This window comes from Acipenser ruthenus, unplaced genomic scaffold (genome assembly GCF_902713425.1).
Source record: "Acipenser ruthenus unplaced genomic scaffold, fAciRut3.2 maternal haplotype, whole genome shotgun sequence".
Taxonomy (NCBI): domain Eukaryota; kingdom Metazoa; phylum Chordata; class Actinopteri; order Acipenseriformes; family Acipenseridae; genus Acipenser; species Acipenser ruthenus.
The window spans coordinates 47,149-62,891 of record NW_026708380.1 but is presented as its reverse complement, the minus strand read 5'-3'; the positions used below and the strand labels follow the sequence as shown (position 1 = coordinate 62,891).

Here is a 15,743-nt window from a genome sequence, read left to right as displayed (position 1 = left end):
CCTCGCTTTCAAGGCGGCAGCAGCAGCAAAGCGCCCCTTTGCCGGGACCGAACGGCACTTGCGTTTTGGGAAGAGTTCCCTGTTTTGTTTGGTTTTGTTTGGCCTTGCCGCCGGGTAGAGGAGAAGGCCTTTGGGCCGGCCGGAAGGGCTGGGCTACCAGTAAAACCACACTCTGGCTTCTCTTCAGTTCGAATAAATCTTTCTAAGACTAAGGCTTAGAGGGTAGTGGCATTGCCCGCTCCCTCCGAGGGTCTGTGAGAGGTTTGTTCGGGTGAGGAGGAACAGAATTTTTTTTTATTTTTGACTGGCTTTCTTCAGCTCGGCAACTTTTTGGAAGACTAATGCTCAGTCTGGTTTTGGCTTGCCCAATCCAGGCCGAGGGTCTTTCAAGATTTTGTCGACTGTTGAGAGCAGTTTTTTCTTTTTCAGGCGGTTCCAGTTTTTTTCTTTTTCAGGCTTTTCCAGACGTTCCTGGAGTTAGAGAGAAGGAGGACCTACCATCCAGACGACCTTTGAGGCTTTGAGGACCCTTTGATGACCTAGACGACCTCATCCCCAGCCCTTGATTGTAATCGAGATCCAGACCGAGAGAGCAGCAGGCGCCCAGCAGAGGGCGCCATCTGGGAGGAGCAGAGGGCGGCCCCGGACCCCGAGGAGGCGTCACAGCCACGATTCTTCCTACGTGGTCTCGGTGCCAAGCAGCGCCCCCTACTCCGCCAGGGAAGGACACCGTTCACCTGGGGAGGGGGTCCCTCTTGCGAGGCGACCATCTCCTCAGGGACTAAAGTAATAGTTCCTTCAACTGCCCAGATTTGCTGCTTACGTTGTTTCTTTTCCGTAGAGAGAGACAACCCGGACGTCCAGAGGCTTCTCCCACCCCAATCGGAGGAGCCAGCTGAAGGATGGCGTTCCGGCCAACCCAGGAGACTAGGAGGCACAATGCGGTGCGCTTCACAAGGACCCAGCAAGAGGAAACGGAACCAGGACTGACGAGACTGGAGTTCAGCCGGACCATTCTTCAGAGGGGTATGGGTTTTTCCCCTTCTGACTTGAATTGTTTGGTGAAATTGCCAGGGCTTAAGGAAGTGTTTGAGGTCAGTTTTAGGAACCCCCAAAAGTTACAAGAAATGTGGTCCTTTTGGGGGGAGAATAAATATCTCGCTCCATACAAAGAATTTTGTGTGGATGCACTGACAGACAGAGAAATGAAAGTTGTTACTGTCCAATTTTTCAATGAGGCTGTTAGCGACTATGATATTACAACATGGCTTAACCGCTATGGGAGGGTGTCATCAGAAGGGAGGAAAATTACAGACGAAGATGGGGTTTGGACAGGAGCCAGAAAGTGGCTGGTACGCCTTAATGTTGATCCATCGGGCATTGGAGGCGTCCGCCACATTCCAAACTCCATAGTGTTAGGGCCCAACAGAGGGCTGGTATTCTATAATGGGATGCCAAAACTCTGCAGGAAATGTGGGGAATTAGGACACCTGGCGGCCGCATGTACTGTAGTCAAGTGCAGGAACTGCGGCGCCCCCCACGAGACCAGCCACTGCAGAGAAGAGAGGCAGTGCAATTTGTGTGGAAAGAAGGGGCACCTGTTTAAGGACTGCCCCTCTTCCTATGCCAACATGGCCAGAGCCAGCAAGGCAAATACGAACAAGCCTAGGCCTGAGCAGGAAGAGGGAGCAACTAACAAAGATCAGTCCACATCACCACCAACAGTATCCAAGACCCAGACTCCAGCACCACCATCATCACCAGCACCCCCCTCACCCCACCGCCCCCGAGACATGTCCCGTTTTACGAGGACCCCTTCCCCCAGCCCAGAGAGAGAGTACAACAGCTACTCCACTAGCTCCTCCAGTAGCTCCTCTGATGCAGAACACGAGGCAGGGAGGGAGCCCGGACCCAGCAGCGGCCCCCCCCTGAGTAGGGCCCTCTCAGCGCCAGCACTCCCCCTCGGCTCTCGTTATGACGCCATAAGGATTGAGTCCGTGGGGGAGGAAAGCGAAAGCGACAGTGAAAGTGAGAGTGAGAAGGAGGGGAAGGGAGTGAAGAACCAGCAGAGGGTGGGGAAAAGAAAGGGTAGAGACGAGGGGGGGAAAAGAAAGAAGATCAGGATCAAAGACAGCAAGTTGCAGGTGGCCCCCATAGATCCAAAACCAGCTAATGTCCACACAAAGTCCCCAGTCTTGCCCTCGCAGGCAGAGACGGAGGCGAGTGGGACGGCTACACTGCCGCCTAGTGGGCAGGTAGCAGCCAGCCAGGGCATCCCCAGCCAGCCTTCCCAGTCGTTGGCACAAACCCTAGCACACCTCGCAGAAGAGGTGTTCACTAATGCACCGAGGGAGAGGTCGGGGTCAACACCTTCCCTGACCAGCAGTACCTCGGTAGCAATGACCCTCTTCAAGCGAAGGGCCTCCCTTCAAAGCATCCTTGACCCCCTCCCTTGTATGGGCAAAACCAGGGGCCCCCTAGAGGTCCTCCTAGATACAGCACTGGAGGACATGGGAATACCCCTGGACGCGGTAAGCCAGAAGTCTGCTAACAGCTCCAATTCAACAGACGGTAACAGCCAAAGAATGCTGTCTGTCATAACCCCCCCCCAGGACAAAGCTGACCCACACGTTCCGAGGGGCCCTGAGCAAGTTCCACCAGACTTACCTTGTGGGGAGTTGAATAGCCCCAACAACTCTACGTACTGTGCATATAAAGACGGTGCCTTCTTGGACGAGGCAGCAGTGAGTACCTTCTCAGGGGTGATGGGAGTTGCAAATAAGCCCAAGCCCCCTCGAAGCAAGCGTAGAGCTAAGAGTAGGAAGAGTGTCCCGACCTCCCAATCATAGTCGCTATGGGGTGGACGCAGCGACTCCTTTTCTTGTTAGCTACCCTGATGGCCCTGATATGTGTGTCTGTTAATGTCAGGAGCATCAGGGAGACACAAAAAAGATTTGATGTACTAAACTATCTAGCTAACTTGAAAGCAGATCTCATCTTTCTGCAGGAGTGTGGTATTTCGTCGAGCCCTGATTATAGGGACCTGAAGGAGAGTTGGACCCTGGGGGACTCCTTCTGGTCGGGCTCCAACATAGCCAGAGCCGACGGAGTAGGTATCCTGTTTAAAAACCCATTTATTACCTCCCGCAGCAGCAGGGAGGTAGAACCTGGTAGAATTCTGAGCGTGGATGTGACATACAACAACACTCCCCTCAGACTGGTCAATGTCTACGCACCCACTAACCAAAACGAAAGAGTTCAATTTTTTCCACAGCTGCGTCCACTCCTGCTGGGGAACGTACCCGTCATCGTGTCAGGTGACTTCAATTGTGCTCTGAGGGACGTAGACCGGAGCAGGCCACGCAACGACCGCTCTAGTAGAGTTTTGTCCTCCGTAATATCTGATTTCTCCCTGTGTGATGCAGGTAAGGACCTGGTGCCTCCCTTTACCTGGGTGAGCTCATCTGGGACCTCCTTCTCCCGTATAGATCTCGTCCTGCATACCAGCTCCCTTACGAAGACGGCAGTAGACACCCAGGCCGTCTTCTTCTCTGACCATAGGCTCCTGCAGGTAACATTGCAGGTCCCTCAGACCTCCCAGATGGGGTCAGGGGTCTGGAAATTAAACACCTCCTTACTCGATGACCCCTCCATAGCTGCAGCCTATAAGAGCAGGCTTGTTGAGTGGACCACTTTGCGTGACCTATTCAACTCCCCTATAGAGTGGTGGGAGATGGTCAAAATGAGAACTAAGGGTTATTTCATAGCAGCAGGCAAGAGGAAAGCAAAAGAAAGGAGGGCCAAATATAAATACCTGAATGCTGCCCTCCAGCGTCTGAGCCTGCTTCAGCTTCGGGGGTTCCCTGTAAGCGACGAGATAGCCCAGACCAAGCTAGATCTTTCAGTGCTTTGTAGGGAGGAACAACGAAAGGTCATGCACAATGCAAAAGTGCAAAAAATGGAGGAAGACGAAAAGTGTACTCGCTTCTTCTTCCAGAAAACGAGGGAGAAGCGGCACTTGATGTCCTCCATGCTCGACAGCAGGGGGAGGATAGTAGAGGATAGTGAGGGAGTGAAAAAAGTGGTAGAGAACTTCTATAGGGACCTGTATAACATCAAAGCTACAGATGACACCCTGATAGAGTGGTTCCTGAGCCAGTTGGAGCCTGACTCAGTGCGGGACGAGGAGGAGGAGGAGAAGGACCCAGAACTCACGCTGGAGGAGCTCACCCAGGCGGTTAAGACCATGAACACCGGTAAGACGCCAGGTCCAGATGGCATCCCGGGTGAGTATTACCATCTTTTTTGGGACACGCTAAAAGTCCATTTAGCGGAGGTCTACAGAGCGGTCTACAGGGAGAAGCGGTTGGGCCCTTCTATGCGGGAGAGTGTAATTACTCTCCTTCATAAGAAAGGGGAAGTTAAAGATCTACGGAATTGGCGCCCAATCAGCCTCCTTTGCGTGGATTACAAGATACTAGCCAAAGCTCTGATGCTCCGGCTACAAGTACACCTCCCTTTGGTCATTGGCCCTGACCAGGCTTGTGGCGTCCCAGGGAGGTCCATCACGGATATTTTAATGTTAACAAGGGACATTCTGGCTTATTCTAGAGAACGGAACCATCCCCTCTGCCTGTTCAACCTTGACCAGGAGAAGGCGTTCGATAGGGTAAGCCATGAATATATGTACAAAGTGATGGACCAGATGAAATTCGCTCCTGGACTTAGGGAGTGGGTTAAAACCATATATACAAACATTAGTACCCGAGTCTTGGTGAACAGGCACCTGACTGGTAAAATATCTATCCAGTCAGGGGTCAGACAGGGTTGCCCACTATCCCCACTGCTATATGTCGTGTGCATTGAACCCCTCCTGCAGGCAATTCGTAGGGATACCAATATAACTGGTTTCCAGCTGCCTGGATCCAACGGGGTCCAGGTCAAAACAACAGCATATATGGACGATGTGTCACTCATTTGCACCAACACATCGTCGGTACCTCGGATTAGTAATATCCTTGAGAAGTACTGCACGGCGACCGGGGCAGTGATTAATAAGTCCAAGAGCGAAGTCTACGTGTCTAAAAATTGGCAGGTAGATAGGGAACTGTCGGACATGTACCCTGTCAAAAAGGACAAAATCAAGATTCTGGGCCTCATTTTCGAGAACAATAGCTCGGGGGCCCAGAGCTGGACGGCGGCCATTAACCAGGTCCGTAAAAAGATTGGCGGATGGAGCACAAGATCCTTAACAATGACGGGTAGAGTATTAATAACCAAGTCTATACTGTTCCCCATCCTCTCTTATGTAGGAAAAATCTTTCCCCCAGACAGGACCACCAAAAAAGTGGTGGACCGCATTATCCACCGCTTTATCTGGGGCAGCAAGATGGAGAGGGTAAAGCGAGCCACTCTGAGTAAAGCCGACAAGAAGGGAGGTAAGGGGGTCCCGGACGTTGTGCAGCTCACCCGAGTGCAGGGGCTCACGCAAACTATCAAGAACATCCAGGCCCTGGACAGGAAGGTATGTTACATGAATCGTTTCTATTTTGCCACCTGTCTCAGGGCCTTGGGCCTCTGCACTATTGATAACACCGTGCCGTACTCCTGGGACCCCCCATTGTATTATAGAACCTTAAGGGACACTATATATAAATTGGGCTTAGATAAAGCAAAATTGGCCTCCTGGGAATACAAGGCTGTAACTAAATATCTTGCCGGTTCCCAGGAAATTGAAAAAGTAGCTACTTTCTCCCTCACCCAAAGCCAAAAAATCTGGGAGAATGTGTCTCACAGCTGCCTCAGTAATGTCCAGAAGGATATAGCATGGAACACCGTCCACAGTGCACTCCCCACTCGAGCGTTCATGTTCAGGAGGGGACTAGCCCAAGTAGAAACATGCCCCTATGCAAAGTGCCGCAAGAGAGAAACACCAGCCCATATCTTCTGGGAGTGTGATGTGGCTGGCAGTGTCTGGCTCTCTGTCTCTGTCTTCCTAAACAGGTTTGCTGACACGGCCAAGATGACCGCTGAGACTGTGCTCTATGGGCCTGCGGGAGGAATCGCTACCAGCACAGCTAAGTGCGTTTGGCGTGTCATCAATGTTGTCAAGCAGATCCTGTGGGAAGGCCGTAACGTCTGTGTCTATCACAAGCAGGAGCTAGACACTATCACCACGACCAGAAGGGCACAAACTCTTATCAAGGACTTTGTAATTCTGGACATCCGGACCCTCGGGAAGGACAAGGCCTGCGCGGAGTGGAGGATCGCCGGACTTCAGGACGTGAAGATGGAATAAGGGAAAAAACTGGAACCGCTAGCTCCTAGGAGCGGGACTACGGGGCACCGCTAAGCCTTTTATTTATTTTGTCATGCCAGCATTCCGCCCTTTTTAGCTGGCATGACCGTTTTTCAACGGTGCCCTGGTTTTATGTAGTCTTTTTGTTTCAGTTTTATGGACCTTTGATTTAATTTGAATGTTTTATTTGATTTTGTTTTGTTTTGTTTTATGTATCTTTAAGATTTTTAATGTAAACTATTAAAAGTTACATGTTAAGTGTTTTAAAATTTTAGAATTTTAACTCACTGTTTTATACACTGTCCCTTTTCCCCTGTCCCTGTTTTAGATCTAGTTTTATGTTCACTTTTGAACCTTTTAGAGAGCACTCCCCGGCCCTCACAAGCACTGGTTTTTTATAGATGGTTCTTTTTTTCCAGTCACTTTTAAAGCAGCACAGGTTTTTTTCATGTTGATTTTAATCTGTGTCTGTTTTAACCATGTATAAAGCACAATTGTCTTGGTGTTTTTAAATGTGTTTTAAATGCTTTTAAAACAAAATGTATGTCTGTATGCATGAATGTCATCTTTAAAAGAAATGTAAAATGAATGAAAAAACGAATCTTTAGTAAAAGGCGAAAGATTTATTCGAACTGAAGAGAAGCCAGAGTGTGGTTTTACTGGTAGCCCAGCCCTTCCGGCCGGCCCAAAGGCCTTCTCCTCTACCCGGCGGCAAGGCCAAACAAAACCAAACAAAACAGGGAACTCTTCCCAAAACGCAAGTGCCGTTCGGTCCCGGCAAAGGGGCGCTTTGCTGCTGCTGCCGCCTTGAAAGCGAGGGCTCCTTGCCCCACTAAACAGCTCCGTTTCTGCTTTACCGCTGCGCTCGTCCTCCTCCTCCCACGAGCGCAAGGCCTTCTGGGTACACTGGCCTGCTGCGCGAGCAGAGCAGACTGTCCATCAGTTAGGCAGGCCTGCCTTCCTTATTTGGAACAAACAAACAAACAAACAAAAAAAAAAAAAAAAAAAAAAAACAACAAAAAGAGCGGGAAAAAATACAACCCAGAAAAAGGGAGAGGGAGAGGCTGGCTAGCGCTCTCTCTGTCTCTCTGTCTCTCTGTCTGCCTGTCTGTCTGTCTGCCTGCCTGCCTGTCTGTCTGCCTGCCTGTCTGTCTCTCTCTTTTTTGACCTTTCTTGTGCACCGTTCCCGGAGGTACTGCAATACCGGGTCGATGCGTGGAGTGGACGGAGCAAGCCCCGGTTCCATCTCCTGCTTCCAAAAATCAATTTAATATAGACGGGTCCCCCTATGGGGGACGTATCAGATATTAAACTGATAAGAACAGATACTACACTTGATCTGAGCCAAGAGGCCAAGAAGCGATGCCCACAATGGTTTTGACCAAACGCCCCGGGCGCGGCCGCCCGCCGGAGCTGCCGGGGTACTCGCTTCTTGGACTGAGGGGAAAAATGGGAAAAAGAAAAAAAAAAGAAAAAGAAAAAAAAAGGTGCCAGGCTCTAATTATTAACACGGCCGGCGCCGCTGTGCTCGTTCTGCTTTTAAACCCATGTCGAGCCCCACCCCGAGGGGCAGGGCTAGCCAAAAATTGCATTGAACTCATAAATGCTCCTCTCCACGGAAATCTTTAGTAAAATACTCTTTTATTGAGATTTTACATTTTTTTACATTTACACCCATTCGTTTTTTCATTCATTTTACATTTCTTTTAAAGATGACATTCATGCATACAGACATACATTTTGTTTTAAAAGCATTTAAAACACATTTAAAAACACCAAGACAATTGTGCTTTGTACATGGTTAAAACAGACACAGATTAAAATCAACATGAAAAAAACCTGTGCTGTTTTAAAAGTGACTGGAAAAAAAGAACCATCTATAAAAAACCAGTGCTTGTGAGGGCCGGGGAGTGCTCTCTAAAAGTTCAAAAGTGAACATAAAACTATATTACTAAAACAGGGACAGGGGAAAAGGGACAGTGTGTGGAACAGTGAGTTAAAATTCTAAAATTTTAAAACACTTAAAATGTAACTTTTAATAGTTTACATTAAAAATCTTAAAGATACATAAAACAAAACAAAACAAAATCAAATAAAACATTCAACATAAATCAAATAAAAGTCCATAAAACTGAAACAAAAAGACTACATAAAACCAGGGCACCGTTGAAAAACGGTCATGCTAGCTAAAAAGGGCGGAATGCTGGCATGACAAAATAAATAAAAGGCTTAGCGGTGCCCCGTAGTCCCGCTCCTAGGAGCTAGCGGTTCCAGTTTTTTCCTTTATTCCATCTTCACGTCCTGAAGTCCGGCGATCCTCCACTCCGCGCAGGCCTTGTCCTTCCCGAGGGTCCGGATGTCCAGAATTACAAAGTCCTTGATAAGAGTTTGTGCCCTTCTGGTCGTGGTGATAGTGTCTAGCTCCTGCTTGTGATAGACACAGACGTTACGGCCTTCCCACAGGATCTGCTTGACAACATTGATGACACGCCAAACGCACTTAGCTGTGCTGGTAGCGATTCCTCCCGCAGGCCCATAGAGCACAGTCTCAGCGGTCATCTTGGCCGTGTCAGCAAACCTGTTTAGGAAGACAGAGACAGAGAGCCAGACACTGCCAGCCACATCACACTCCCAGAAGATATGGGCTGGTGTTTCTCTCTTGCGGCACTTTGCATAGGGGCATGTTTCTACTTGGGCTAGTCCCCTCCTGAACATGAACGCTCGAGTGGGGAGTGCACTGTGGACGGTGTTCCATGCTATATCCTTCTGGACATTACTGAGGCAGCTGTGAGACACATTCTCCCAGATTTTTTGGCTTTGGGTGAGGGAGAAAGTAGCTACTTTTTCAATTTCCTGGGAACCGGCAAGATATTTAGTTACAGCCTTGTATTCCCAGGAGGCCAATTTTGCTTTATCTAAGCCCAATTTATATATAGTGTCCCTTAAGGTTCTATAATACAATGGGGGGTCCCAGGAGTACGGCACGGTGTTATCAATAGTGCAGAGGCCCAAGGCCCTGAGACAGGTGGCAAAATAGAAACGATTCATGTAACATACCTTCCTGTCCAGGGCCTGGATGTTCTTGATAGTTTGCGTGAGCCCCTGCACTCGGGTGAGCTGCACAACGTCCGGGACCCCCTTACCTCCCTTCTTGTCGGCTTTACTCAGAGTGGCTCGCTTTACCCTCTCCATCTTGCTGCCCCAGATAAAGCGGTGGATAATGCGGTCCACCACTTTTTTGGTGGTCCTGTCTGGGGGAAAGATTTTTCCTACATAAGAGAGGATGGGGAACAGTATAGACTTGGTTATTAATACTCTACCCGTCATTGTTAAGGATCTTGTGCTCCATCCGCCAATCTTTTTACGGACCTGGTTAATGGCCGCCGTCCAGCTCTGGGCCCCCGAGCTATTGTTCTCGAAAATGAGGCCCAGAATCTTGATTTTGTCCTTTTTGACAGGGTACATGTCCGACAGTTCCCTATCTACCTGCCAATTTTTAGACACGTAGACTTCGCTCTTGGACTTATTAATCACTGCCCCGGTCGCCGTGCAGTACTTCTCAAGGATATTACTAATCCGAGGTACCGACGATGTGTTGGTGCAAATGAGTGACACATCGTCCATATATGCTGTTGTTTTGACCTGGACCCCGTTGGATCCAGGCAGCTGGAAACCAGTTATATTGGTATCCCTACGAATTGCCTGCAGGAGGGGTTCAATGCACACGACATATAGCAGTGGGGATAGTGGGCAACCCTGTCTGACCCCTGACTGGATAGATATTTTACCAGTCAGGTGCCTGTTCACCAAGACTCGGGTACTAATGTTTGTATATATGGTTTTAACCCACTCCCTAAGTCCAGGAGCGAATTTCATCTGGTCCATCACTTTGTACATATATTCATGGCTTACCCTATCGAACGCCTTCTCCTGGTCAAGGTTGAACAGGCAGAGGGGATGGTTCCGTTCTCTAGAATAAGCCAGAATGTCCCTTGTTAACATTAAAATATCCGTGATGGACCTCCCTGGGACGCCACAAGCCTGGTCAGGGCCAATGACCAAAGGGAGGTGTACTTGTAGCCGGAGCATCAGAGCTTTGGCTAGTATCTTGTAATCCACGCAAAGGAGGCTGATTGGGCGCCAATTCCGTAGATCTTTAACTTCCCCTTTCTTATGAAGGAGAGTAATTACACTCTCCCGCATAGAAGGGCCCAACCGCTTCTCCCTGTAGACCGCTCTGTAGACCTCCGCTAAATGGACTTTTAGCGTGTCCCAAAAAAGATGGTAATACTCACCCGGGATGCCATCTGGACCTGGCGTCTTACCGGTGTTCATGGTCTTAACCGCCTGGGTGAGCTCCTCCAGCGTGAGTTCTGGGTCCTTCTCCTCCTCCTCCTCGTCCCGCACTGAGTCAGGCTCCAACTGGCTCAGGAACCACTCTATCAGGGTGTCATCTGTAGCTTTGATGTTATACAGGTCCCTATAGAAGTTCTCTACCACTTTTTTCACTCCCTCACTATCCTCTACTATCCTCCCCCTGCTGTCGAGCATGGAGGACATCAAGTGCCGCTTCTCCCTCGTTTTCTGGAAGAAGAAGCGAGTACACTTTTCGTCTTACTCCATTTTTTGCACTTTTGCATTGTGCATGACCTTTCGTTGTTCCTCCCTACAAAGCACTGAAAGATCTAGCTTGGTCTGGGCTATCTCGTCGCTTACAGGGAACCCCCGAAGCTGAAGCAGGCTCAGACGCTGGAGGGCAGCATTCAGGTATTTATATTTGGCCCTCCTTTCTTTTGCTTTCCTCTTGCCTGCTGCTATGAAATAACCCTTAGTTCTCATTTTGACCATCTCCCACCACTCTATAGGGGAGTTGAATAGGTCACGCAAAGTGGTCCACTCAACAAGCCTGCTCTTATAGGCTGCAGCTATGGAGGGGTCATCGAGTAAGGAGGTGTTTAATTTCCAGACCCCTGACCCCATCTGGGAGGTCTGAGGGACCTGCAATGTTACCTGCAGGAGCCTATGGTCAGAGAAGAAGACGGCCTGGGTGTCTACTGCCGTCTTCGTAAGGGAGCTGGTATGCAGGACGAGATCTATACGGGAGAAGGAGGTCCCAGATGAGCTCACCCAGGTAAAGGGAGGCACCAGGTCCTTACCTGCATCACACAGGGAGAAATCAGATATTACGGAGGACAAAACTCTACTAGAGCGGTCGTTGCGTGGCCTGCTCCGGTCTACGTCCCTCAGAGCACAATTGAAGTCACCTGACACGATGACGGGTACGTTCCCCAGCAGGAGTGGACGCAGCTGTGGAAAAAATTGAACTCTTTCGTTTTGGTTAGTGGGTGCGTAGACATTGACCAGTCTGAGGGGAGTGTTGTTGTATGTCACATCCACGCTCAGAATTCTACCAGGTTCTACCTCCCTGCTGCTGCGGGAGGTAATAAATGGGTTTTTAAACAGGATACCTACTCCGTCGGCTCTGGCTATGTTGGAGCCCGACCAGAAGGAGTCCCCCAGGGTCCAACTCTCCTTCAGGTCCCTATAATCAGGGCTCGACGAAATACCACACTCCTGCAGAAAGATGAGATCTGCTTTCAAGTTAGCTAGATAGTTTAGTACATCAAATCTTTTTTGTGTCTCCCTGATGCTCCTGACATTAACAGACACACATATCAGGGCCATCAGGGTAGCTAACAAGAAAAGGAGTCGCTGCGTCCACCCCATAGCGACTATGATTGGGAGGTCGGGACACTCTTCCTACTCTTAGCTCTACGCTTGCTTCGAGGGGGCTTGGGCTTATTTGCAACTCCCATCACCCCTGAGAAGGTACTCACTGCTGCCTCGTCCAAGAAGGCACCGTCTTTATATGCACAGTACGTGGAGTTGTTGGGGCTATTCAACTCCCCACAAGGTAAGTCTGGTGGAACTTGCTCAGGGCCCCTCGGAACGTGTGGGTCAGCTTTGTCCTGGGGGGGGGTTATGACAGACAGCATTCTTTGGCTGTTACCGTCTGTTGAATTGGAGCTGTTAGCAGACTTCTGGCTTACCGCGTCCAGGGGTATTCCCATGTCCTCCAGTGCTGTATCTAGGAGGACCTCTAGGGGGCCCCTGGTTTTGCCCATACAAGGGAGGGGGTCAAGGATGCTTTGAAGGGAGGCCCTTCGCTTGAAGAGGGTCATTGCTACCGAGGTACTGCTGGTCAGGGAAGGTGTTGACCCCGACCTCTCCCTCGGTGCATTAGTGAACACCTCTTCTGCGAGGTGTGCTAGGGTTTGTGCCAACGACTGGGAAGGCTGGCTGGGGATGCCCTGGCTGGCTGCTACCTGCCCACTAGGCGGCAGTGTAGCCGTCCCACTCGCCTCCGTCTCTGCCTGCGAGGGCAAGACTGGGGACTTTGTGTGGACATTAGCTGGTTTTGGATCTATGGGGGCCACCTGCAACTTGCTGTCTTTGATCCTGATCTTCTTTCTTTTCCCCCCCTCGTCTCTACCCTTTCTTTTCCCCACCCTCTGCTGGTTCTTCACTCCCTTCCCCTCCTTCTCACTCTCACTTTCACTGTCGCTTTCGCTTTCCTCCCCCACGGACTCAATCCTTATGGCATCATAACGAGAGCCGAGGGGGAGTGCTGGCGCTGAGAGGGCCCTACTCAGGGGGAGGCCGCTGCTGGGTCCGGGCTCCCTCCCTGCCTCGTGTTCTGCATCAGAGGAGCTACTGGAGGAGCTAGTGGAGTAGCTGTTGTACTCTCTCTCTGGGCTGGGGGAAGGGGTCCTCGTAAAACGGGACATGTCTCGGGGGCAGGGGGGTGAGGGGGGTGCTGGTGATGATGGTGGTGCTGGAGTCTGGGTCTTGGATACTGTTGGTGGTGATGTGGACTGATCTTTGTTACTTGCTCCCTCTTCCTGCTCAGGCCTAGGCTTGTTTGTGTTTGCCTTGCTGGCTCTGGCCATGTTGGCATAGGAAGAGGGGCAGTCCTTAAACAGGTGCCCCTTCTTTCCACACAAATTGCACTGCCTCTCTTCTCTGCAGTGGCTGGTCTCGTGGGGGGCGCCGCAGTTCCTGCACTTGACTACAGTACATGCGGCCGCCAGGTGTCCTAATTCCCCACATTTCCTGCAGAGTTTTGGCATCCCATTATAGAATACCAGCCCTCTGTTGGGCCCTAACACTATGGAGTTTGGAATGTGGCGGACGCCTCCAATGCCCGATGGATCAACATTAAGGCGTACCAGCCACTTTCTGGCTCCTGTCCAAACCCCATCTTCATCTGTAATTTTCCTCCCTTCTGATGACACCCTCCCATAGCGGTTAAGCCATGTTGTAATATCATAGTCGCTAACAGCCTCATTGAAAAATTGGACAGTAACAACTTTCATTTCTCTGTCTGTCAGTGCATCCACACAAAATTCTTTGTATGGAGCGAGATATTTATTCTCCCCCCAAAAGGACCACATTTCTTGTAACTTTTGGGGGTTCCTAAAACTGACCTCAAACACTTCCTTAAGCCCTGGCAATTTCACCAAACAATTCAAGTCAGAAGGGGAAAAACCCATACCCCTCTGAAGAATGGTCCGGCTGAACTCCAGTCTCGTCAGTCCTGGTTCCGTTTCATCTTGCTGGGTCCTTGTGAAGCGCACCGCATTGTGCCTCCTGGTCTCCTGGGTTGGCCGGAACGCCATCCTTCAGCTGGCTCCTCCGATTGGGGTGGGAGAAGCCTCTGGACGTCCGGGTTGTCTCTCTCTACGGAAAAGAGACAACGTAAGCAGCAAATCTGGGCAGTTGAAGGAACTATTACTTTAGTCCCTGAGGAGATGGTCGCCTCGCAAGAGGGACCCCCTCCCCAGGTGAACGGTGTCCTTCCCTGGCGGAGTAGGGGGCGCTGCTTGGCACCGAGACCACGTAGGAAGAATCGTGGCTGTGACGCCTCCTCGGGGTCCGGGGCTGCCCTCTGCTCCTCCCAGATGGCGCCCTCTGCTGGGCGCCTGCTGCTCTCTCGGTCTGGATCTCGATTACAATCAAGGGCTGGGGATGAGGTCGTCTAGGTCATCAAAGGGTCCTCAAAGGTCGTCTGGATGGTAGGTCCTCCTTCTCTCTAACTCCAGGAACGTCTGGAAAAGCCTGAAAAAGAAAAAAACTGGAACCGCCTGAAAAAGAAAAAACTGCTCTCAACAGTCAACAAAATCTTGAAAGACCCTCGGCCTGGATTGGGCAAGCCAAAACCAGACTGAGCATTAGTCTTCCAAAAAGTTGCCGAGCTGAAGAAAGCCAGTCAAAAATAAAAAAAAAATTCTGTTCCTCCTCACCCGAACAAACCTCTCACAGACCCTCGGAGGGAGCGGGCAATGCCACTACCCTCTAAGCCTTAGTCTTAGAAAGATTTATTCGAACTGAAGAGAAGCCAGAGTGTGGTTTTACTGGTAGCCCAGCCCTTCCGGCCGGCCCAAAGGCCTTCTCCTCTACCCGGCGGCAAGGCCAAACAAAACCAAACAAAACAGGGAACTCTTCCCAAAACGCAAGTGCCGTTCGGTCCCGGCAAAGGGGCGCTTTGCTGCTGCTGCTGCCGCCTTGAAAGCGAGGGCTCCTTGCCCCACTAAACAGCTCCGTTTCTGCTTTACCGCTGCGCTCGTCCTCCTCCTCCCACGAGCGCAAGGCCTTCTGGGTACACTGGCCTGCTGCGTGAGCAGAGCAGACTGTCCATCAGTTAGGCAGGCCTGCCTTCCTTATTTGGAACAAACAAACAAACAAACAAAAAAAAAAAAAAAAAAAAAAAAAAAAACAACAAAAAGAGCGGGAAAAAATACAACCCAGAAAAAGGGAGAGGGAGAGGCTGGCTAGCGCTCTCTCTGTCTCTCTGTCTCTCTGTCTGCCTGTCTGTCTGCCTGTCTGTCTGTCTGCCTGCCTGCCTGTCTGTCTGCCTGCCTGTCTGTCTGTCTCTCTCTTTTTTGACCTTTCTTGTGCACCGTTCCCGGAGGTACTGCAATACCGGGTCGATGCGTGGAGTGGACGGAGCAAGCCCCGGTTCCATCTCCTGCTTCCAAAAATCAATTTAATATAGACGGGTCCCCCTATGGGGGACGTATCAGATATTAAACTGATAAGAACAGATACTACACTTGATCTGAGCCAAGAGGCCGAGAAGCGATGCCCACAATGGTTTTGACCAAACGCCCCGGGCGCGGCCGCCCGCCGGAGCTGCCGGGGTACTCGCTTCTTGGACTGAGGGGAAAAATGGGAAAAAGAAAAAAAAAAGAAAAAGAAAAAAAAAGGTGCCAGGCTCTAATTATTAACACGGCCGGCGCCGCTGTGCTCGTTCTGCTTTTAAACCCATGTCGAGCCCCACCCCGAGGGGCAGGGCTAGCCAAAAATTGCATTGAACTCATAAATGCTCCTCTCCACGGAAATCTTTAGTAAAATACTCTTTTATTGAGATTTTACATTTTTTTAC

The 15,743-nt window shown here is 50.4% G+C and overlaps 2 non-coding genes across 2 annotated transcripts; both read right to left on the bottom strand.

Annotated features, from left to right (window-relative positions):
* Positions 1-7,468: 7,468 nt before the first annotated feature.
* LOC131732040 (U2 spliceosomal RNA) lies at positions 7,469-7,662 on the bottom strand. Its single transcript, XR_009325244.1, has one exon. It is a non-coding gene; the product is annotated as a U2 spliceosomal RNA (small nuclear RNA).
* Positions 7,663-15,247: 7,585 nt separating this feature from the next.
* LOC131732039 (U2 spliceosomal RNA) lies at positions 15,248-15,441 on the bottom strand. Its single transcript, XR_009325243.1, has one exon. It is a non-coding gene; the product is annotated as a U2 spliceosomal RNA (small nuclear RNA).
* Between the last annotated feature and the right edge of the window lie 302 nt (positions 15,442-15,743).